This window comes from Galeopterus variegatus, unplaced genomic scaffold (assembly GCF_000696425.1).
Source record: "Galeopterus variegatus unplaced genomic scaffold, G_variegatus-3.0.2 Scaffold413, whole genome shotgun sequence".
NCBI lineage: Eukaryota > Metazoa > Chordata > Mammalia > Dermoptera > Cynocephalidae > Galeopterus > Galeopterus variegatus.
This window is the reverse complement of record NW_007726524.1, coordinates 343398-352678: the sequence shown is the minus strand read 5'-3', so window position 1 is coordinate 352678 and position 9281 is coordinate 343398.

Sequence of the window (9281 nt, the reverse complement as noted above, 5' to 3'; positions counted from 1 at the left end):
GAGTGGACCTTTGCCCAATAAGACTGGACCCTAATGAAAAAGGAAAATTTGGAGATAGACACACACACAGGAGAATGCCACATGACGATGAAGGAAGGCATCGACAAGCCAAGAAATGCCAAAGACTGCAACAAACCACCAGAAGGAGGGGAAGGCATGGAACAGATTCTCCCGCACAGCTCTCAGAAGGAACCAACCTGCACATGCCCTGAATTTAAACTCCTCACCTCCAGAACTGTAAGACACTACATTCCTGTTGTTTAAGCCACCCCGACTGTGGTGCTTTGTCATGGCATCCCTAGGAGAAGAATGCACATTCTACTGTGCTGACCAAGTTGATGAGGACAGGGACGAGCTCATGTCTAAGGACAACGCACAGATTATTATTCTTTTCTGTCTGTGAAGGATTGTGTTATTCACTTGCTAAAATTTACAGTCTCTTTCCTCATAAATCTGAGCTGTTCTAAGTGAGAAATGATTATGATGTGACAGTGAGAAAAGTCCAATTCTTGTCTCACAGACCATTCAGGTTGAAGAGGAGATAACCCATGTGTGCAGAGTCAGGACTAAGTAGCAGAAAGTGGGGTGGGCGGGCACCATTGAAGCAGGTGCTTACTCTCAGGGGCTGACTTGGTGCTTGCGTGGCTCTCAGACTCTGTGCCTCTGTGCACTTTGCACCCGAGGGGTCTTTTTGGCCCCACACTCCTGCAAGCCCTGCACATTAGCACCTGGACTCAAAAGAGAGGGAAACAGGCTTGCAGGATGTGGACACACTGATGTGTGACTGCTGGAACTGCTGGCACACAACCCAGGCTGATTATAGAAAAGGCTTTTCTGAACAATGCTTTCATTTCCCTGGGGTTTCTTCATTTGCATAGCCATGCACAGGATTGGTGTCATGATTTTCATTTTTAGCAATTCTCTGACTGAAAGGGTTGAGAGAATTCAGGAATAATACCTCAGCAAACACGTTCTGATTTCATGAGCTTTAGCTGGCTTTGAAATGGTGCTAGGAGGATGGAAAGAGCTGCAGCCCTACCACAGGGATAACCAGCTTGGACAGAGCCCTAACAACAATTATCTTCCACATGGCAGGACCCACCTAAAACATAGAACTGTTCATTTAACTCTCAGTGAAGTATCTCATTTCACAGGAATCTCAGATGAGATACTGGCCATGTACCCTGCAAATAGGGTTGCCATATTTAGTAAGTAAAATACTAGACACTCAGTGAAATAAGAATATTAGGTAAATAGCGAATAATTTTTTAGTATAAGTATGTCCTAAATACTTCATGGGGCATACATATTCGAAAATTATTTATCTGAAACAAATTTCACTGGATACTCTGTATTTCATCTGGTATTTATCCCTGGATCCTGTGTAAGACAGCAACCTGGAAGGATGGCTGCTATTTTAAGTGCTCAGGAAGGCTTCTGCTGGTGAAAGTTTTGGTCCCATTCTCTTGGGACTTATATTATTTCAGGTCCAAGAAGAGACCATTAATCTCAGTAGATCAAGCGGCTCTAATTATTTAGGCCGACATGTTCCACCTGGAAGAATTCAAAGCAGGCTATTTTAGACTATAGCAGAGCTACATTTGTGGCTGCATAAAGAAACGAAACTGGGCGTGATGTAGCAGCCATTTGATTTGGAATTTAAATATGGTCCAGTCCCTAAGAGGAGCCTTTCATTGTACAGAGCCGTTTGCTTGAGATTGTCTCCAAGGATTGGTGGTCATGGACTTACTGTCTTTGAATGTAAATTAAATTTTCTTTACAAATAGTTTGTTCTTAAGAATCATCCAAGTAATGTGGCTAAGAAGAATGTCCTCATGACCAATGTGATTTGAAGTGGGGTCCTTAGCAAGTCTGCAGGACAGGGGGAAGCTAGGGTCCTCTTCTTGATAATGCTCCTAACTGTCCCTCCCTCCATCCATCCATCCCTTCAGCCATCTGCCAAACACCTGGGTTAGGCACATTTTGAGAAGAGAGAGAAAAGATAGTTATATTCTTCAAGGGAAGTCTACTAGGGAAGACAGGCACGTAACTAGACAGTTGTAATAAATTCTGACTTTGATGTGATAGAGGTGGGCACAGGGGATTATTAAAATGGACAGATGTAGAATTTAATTTAGATGCAGGGGAGGAGGGAGGAAGGGATGGTTCTGAGGAGGAATTGATGCTTTAGTGAGACTGGAAGGACGAGTAGACGCTATTGAGCCAGATGACATATTTAGAAGTTTGAGACAAGAATCATTGGTCATTGTTTGATTTACTGGGGGAAGGTAGAGAGAGGAATTAAAGGCAATTCCTAGATTTCTGGCTTGGCACCTGACTCATTGGATGCAGTGTCTTCAAAGCAGGCACTTTTAGAAGAAGGGAGCGGCTGGACTCCGATGGGTGTTAGGGAAACTTCAATATATTCATTCTCTGTGGCACTCTCTTGGTAGATTTTGCATTAATAATTGAAAAAGTCACCTCTAGTTTCTGGCAACCAAGAAACAAGGATACAGATTGGGAGACTGAGTTATTACTCACATGCCCGGTACTGCCCTTTAAAGATTTCTTTTTCTTTTGGTTGAATCCCTAGTATCAGAAGTAGAGCATAGTCATGGGCTTACAGATAAAGAGTGAGATTAGGAAAAAGAGGATTGGCCCTGCGATCCTGTTCGGTATGGAGGGTGCTGCTTCTAGAGAGCTGCCCAGCGAACGTGATGAATCAGTAAAACTTGGCAGATATGCCTTGTAAATCGGGCTGCGTCACTGGGCAGCACGTTGCAACAAAATGGTGATAGTGAATTCCATAGATTGTATTTTTGGGCAAAATGTACTAGATGAGCTACAGATCATATTTTCCATGCCTTCATGACTAATGTTTGCAATTACTAATAGTTGGGGACAGCTTCCACTGGAACAGATTTCTTCAGTATTTTGTAATACAAAATTAGTCATGTAGATTCCCTGGAACTTGATGTTTCATTAAAGCTGTCTCTGAATCGCTCTCTCTCTGTCTGTCTTTCCAGGGCAGAGATGTGTGCTGCGCACTCCTGAAAGATTTTTTTCCGTGTGCATTTAAAGCTAAGTGGGCTGATTTCTGCTCAGAATCCAAACAAATGCCTTTTCTGGTCAAAATGACAAAAGGACCTAAAAGACAGCTCTTTGATCAGCATGATCAACTATTGGATGATACTTTTGTTCTACACCAGTGCAGCTTGCAGAATGTTTATTTGGCAATAGAAAAAAGGTCACCATTTTAAGGCAGTTCAGAAACCAAATGTTCCCATAATATGGCAGCTTTCTCACAAAGCACCCCTTGGCTTTCCCGCTTTGGAATCTGTGCTTTCGACAAGCTCATGCTCTCTTAGATGTGTGTGTGTGTTTGTGTGTGTGTGTGCATGCGCACGGGGTGGGGGGGAGGAATCTGTGGTTGCAGGTCTGTTAATTGCAAAAGCTGAGGCCTCCACAGTAGGGAAAGTATTTATATCCTAAGGTGAGTTATTTAAAAAAGAAAAGGGGATGGTGGGAAGAGAATCTCTGAGCTAGGTGAAACATATGTAGAAACAGAACAGTTTGTGGAAAGAAATTTGAATCACATTTTGGTTTTTTTTACTATCCAATACTTCCTTTTAAGCAGCATTTGTACAACCCCGCCTGAAACAGAAAACCTCTTTAATTAGCTCCCGCAGAATGTGTCTCTTTACTGCCACCTGTTGTTCAGGAAAATGTTGGGGCTCAGACAGGGCCCTGGGAGATGGTTTGAATGCTTATTCTGCCTGGCCGTCCTGAATGCAACTCTTTGAGGCACAAGTTATAGAAGCAATGCCAGCCGAGCTCATCCACAGCTAGCAGAGAGAGACATATTTTCTTGACACAGAGCAAGCTGAACACTTAGTTACTAATCATTATTGATTTAGAATCTTTGTAAAGCTGTGCTTCCCTTTTCAATAGAAGCAATGAGAAGTATTTTAGAGGTGGAAATTGCCTCTTCAAACAATATTAAGGAAAAATAAGTCAAGGAATTCCAAGGTTAGGGTTGTCTTAAACACTGTCACAGCCTCTGATGTGCTAATTACAAATACGTAGGAAAAGTTGAAATTAATCACAGCCACAGGTCAAAGCCCTAGTCATCTCAAGTTAACCCAAGTTGCTCACTGTACACATTATATTTATTTTTGCTTCTCTTGGGTATAGTAAATGTGTCTGACTTTGTTCATTAAAGCCTCAGATTGGGCTTATTTGGTTAACATCTGTTAGGACTGGGGTCTTACTCTTAATTGGTACCATCTGGAAAGGAGGAGGAACATACAGAGGATGATCACAATGGATTGAAGGCCAAGCACTTTCATGTTTTGCAAAAATACTTTTTTTTTATTTGTTAAGATAGTACTAATGTGTGTGTGTGTGTGTGCGTGAGTGTGTGTGTGTGTGTGTTTAGGAATGCTGTGTATCTTCCTTTCTTGGGGGCTCTCCTTTTTGCAGCTTCCCACCTCTTACTCTGGTTGCTATAGCTGCGGCTGGTCCTTCTCACTTGCACACAGATGCCATTCTGCAGTCAAAGCCACAACGCCACAGGGCATATTAGTGTCTCAGTGCATTTGATCTTTCTTTATGTAATTTGAGAGCTGATTAATAGGTACCATTTTGAGTGACTGAAACAGAAAAGGAGTCCTGGAGTCAAAAAATAAACTCTTAGAGGAATTGAATTAGGAACACACAATGCAGTATTTTCCTCCTTATGTCAATGACAGTCAGGATGATTGGCAATCCAGACACTCCACTGGTCAGCCCCCCCCGAAACCTCTACAGAGAGCAGACATCTCAGTAGATTCTTTGAACTGATTTTTAGATGCATTTTTATTGTGGAAGGGCTTCTTATAAAGTTCTAATTTTATTTCACTTAATTCTTGCCATCCTATCCTTGCTGGGAAGGTTACCTGTGTGTGTGTGTTTGTGTGTGTGTGTGTGTGTTTGGGGGGATAAGCTTTTAGGCACTGGCCTAGGAAGTCTTTTTGCAGGCATGTGAGGGCATCCCACCTATTTGGAGGGCTCTCTGCAGCTGTCTGTTCTTGTACCACCCCTGAGAACTCAGCCCCAAATGTCAAGCCGCCATTCGAAACTGAAATCCTCGTACACTCAGGCAATGTTGCCCCAATGGGCCGTGGGCTGGACTTGGGGGTGATGATCTACTCCACAACCATTTGCATGGATCGACCTTGGCATGTGTAGATAGACAGACTGTATTTGGCTGCTGGAAAGGTTTGGAGAGTAAAAATGTGTATTTGGTAAGAGACAATGTTTTCTGTGGCTCTAATATGTTAGGTAATATTTTTCCAGCTTTCCTTTTCCTTCTCATTATTTGACAGTGTCTTAGAATATTCCATCTCTTAGACATGTGTCCTCTCATACTCACATATTCACTTAGGACTACATATGCCTTGGGTTCAAATTATTACTTTCTTCAATGGCACAATTATTAAATAACTTTGATACTTTTTGGAGCTTCAAATGATCTGAGGTCCAATGCTATGACAGTTTTTTTAGGGCTGGCTTTGGGATATAAAAATCAATGTAGGAGTTGAGGTGGCCTCCCACCACTTGGGAGGAAGCCTTCAGCCATCAGGGAAAGGCTTCCCAGGCTCAGGAGCCGAGGAGCCAGGCAGGTGCACCCCCTGGCATGTGGCGCCTTTGGGTCTGCTTCTCATGTGCATAGACAGCATTGAGCAAATGGGGCTCGGTGCCTGGGGGCAGATCCTGCAGACCCAGAGCAGGGCAATGGGATTATTGCAGTTATGGAAGGGCAAAGGAGGGCTACGGAGCAGCAGACCAGACCTTTGGTGAGAGCCCAGTGTTGCTAAATGAAAACTGGACTTCTGTCAACACAAAGTATTTGCATTTCATGTGAAGACTGCACTTCCATAGACTCACATCATTCCAGCATAACATAGATGTGTAGGGATGTGCTCCCAGAATATACAAATTGAAGAAGGCAGGGCATTTAAAGAAAATTTTAAATACGTCTTTTAGCCTATAAAGATAGGTAGATCATTAAGAAATGATTGATTTGCTTCTTAAGATTGTGTCACTTTTAATTTCTGTTCCAAAGTTATTTACTTTCATTTGTGTTTTTTCAGTATTAATGCTGGTACCATCATATAAGAGTTTGAATTTTAAGAGTATAACATAGAGAAAATATTTAATTTATGACTGTCTATTTTCAAATAATAACTCAATATTTATTAAAATTATGTGTGGGACATTTCAGAAATTACAGACAAGGATGATGGCAATTTTTGTTTATCAGTTAAAGCTGCTATGTATCTTATGTTACACACAGTTTACAATTTACTTGACCTTTGAGTCCTAAAATTATGTTGTTCTTGATTAAGTTCAAAATTTTAGGGGAAGATTCATATTTCAATTTTTTTTGTGATACTATAATGTGATATTTATTAATATTTTAATTGTGTGTACCTGAAATTTGCACAATACAAATGAAATGTAAATACACAGTATTTTTTTTTTTTCCTTTTTGTCTTTTTCCATGTCCGGCAATGGATCGCAACCCTCAGTGTCGCCCCCGTACCGGACCGGGACCGGCAACGGGATCGCAACCCTCGGTGTTGCTTCCGTGCCTCGCTCGGCCAGTGAGCTGGAACCGGTCTGTATGTGGGATCCGAACCCTCGGCGGGAGCGCCGCCGCGCTTCCCAAGCGGCGCACTATAGCAGTGCGCCACCGGGCTGGCCCTACACAGTATTTTTGAGACTAGGTATCTAAGTAGTTAGAAGCTAATGCTTTAACTCAGGGCATAGTTGCAATGGTTTTTTAATGTACTTTTGTAGATAAAAATTTTTTATTGTGGTAAAATACACATAACACAAAATACACCATCTTACCCATTTTCAAGTGTGCAGTTTAGTGGCATTAACTACATTCACATTGCTGTGCAACCATCACCACCATCCATCTCCAGGACTCTTTCCATTTTGCAAGACTGAAACTCTGTATTTATTAAACAATAACTCTTCATTCCTCCCTCATGGAAGACCCTAGCAAACACATTCTACTTCCTGTCTCTATGCTTTTGACCACTCTAAGAACCTCATGTAAGTGGAATTATACAGCATTTGTTCTTTTTTGTGACTGGCTTATTTCACTCAGCATAATGTCCTCAAGGCTCATTCATGTTGTAGCATATGTCAGAATTCCCTTCCTTTTTAAGGCTGACTAATGCTCCATTATATATACCTGCCACACTTTGATTATTCATTCATCTGTCTATGGACACTTGGGTTGTATCTACCTTTGACTTCCGTGAATAATGCTGCTATGAGCATGAGGGTATAAATATGTTTGAGTCCCTGTCTGCAATTCTTTTGAGGGTATACCCTCATTTGAACATTTGCACCTCTGTAATTTTTGTTCATGATGTTCACTCTGCTTGAAATAGTCTTCCTTCCATTTACCACCACCACAGCCACCACCACCACAACCAAAGTCCTACTCATGCCTCAAGCACTGGATTTAATGTCTACTCTTTAGGATACCTTCCCAGAAATTTTCAGCAGAAAGCAGGCTCCCTGCTCTTTGTTCCCATGACACTTTGTTCGCATAGGGTGGGCATGGTTTACAGGGAAAATGACTGGGGCACAATAAACTATGCCCACCATCTCGAGGTTATTGACTATGACCTTCATTAGCAAAGACCACGTCCTGTGCCAGATGTTAGCAGGGCGCTGCTGGTTATCACGTGGGCCCTCTCTTGGAGGCACTCCGGTTGTTTCCTTGTGAAGATAGATAGAACATGTTTCTATAGAAGACGCATGAAGGCTATCATATCTTCCTTGGTGAACATGATGTTATCAGACCATCAGTTCTAGTCTGTGATACCAGAAGCTTATTACCACTGTATCTAAATTTGACCATAGTCGACTGAGTTTATACCGTATGACTTGCACTACAGGGAATTTAAGTCTTCAAGGAGTTTGCAATTAGCATGATGGCAAAGACGCTGAATTAAGTACGTCATGCTCCTGGTGTTGGAATCATTTACGGTCTGTAATAGGTGCTACTCATACTTTTGAATAAATGAATTAATATTTTGGAATCCTTCAGAGAAAGCCACCATATTTTTATTCCTTTTCTGCTTACCTATATTTTCTGGCATCTGATGGTGTAATACAATCACAACTTCATTTAACAGAAGCCTCTGGTTAGTGGAGGATCTCAGTGTTGTCCTCACATGAGTTTCCCCTTGGAGGAGGTTAGGCAGGGGAAGAAAGTCAGGGAATGGAGGAAGAATCAGCCCCTTTCTTCATAAAATAGGTGTCTCTGCTGCTGGTTCTAGGCTTTCTGGCCGGTGTTCTGCACTGTCTCCCAATCTTCTGCATTTTGGAGTTGTACCCCCTTTACAGATGCCCTCAGCAGGTCCACTGGCAATTATTCTCCTTGGAAACTCACCATAGCCATTTTGCTGGTGGCTGATGAAATAAAGTCCCCAGAACTGTCCTCTCCTCCTATCTCTGCTAGTTTCAATGTTCTATATATTCAAAATCAACCACACAAAAATCAATAAGATCCCCAAGCTCTCAATATGTATGAGAAGTAGACCAATCGGTTGTTCTGCCTAGAGGGGAAAATTTGCTTTACTCCTAAGAAACTAGCCCCTCTATTCTGCATCCTCTTACCAGACAAATTTAACCTTAATTTCCATAGAATTATTTTTACTAACTCGTGTCAAATGAACGATAAATTCTGATGATCGATGTTGATGAGACAAAGGCGCTCAATACAGTTTTGTTTTCAGTTCAAAAGAAATTTGTTGATGTCCTTAACATGTGCTCAGCAATGAAAGGGAAAGAACCAGGGGGCTTCCCGCTTCCTAAGCCAGTGAGGATTACATAAAATCATTAAGTGAGATAACAATAGTAACAGCATTAGCATCAGCTAATTTATGGAGTCTTACCATGTAAGAGGCACTGGGCATGTTTGTATGCTTTATCACATATGATCTTTAAAGAACACTCAGGTAGATGCTATTATTATTATTTCTATTTCATAGATAAGGAGACAAAGGCCTAGGTGGGTTATTTCACTTGCCTATGTTTGCAGTCTGTGAAGTGGTGGAATTGGGATTTGAACCCAGGCTGTCTGCTTCTAGAGTCCATGCCATAAGCGACATTACGCTTCTGCTGCTGCTGCTGCTGATAGCAGCCAGTCATTACCAGGTGCTGAATCCTCACTACACTGCAAAAGAGGCACCATTACCATCTCCATTTTT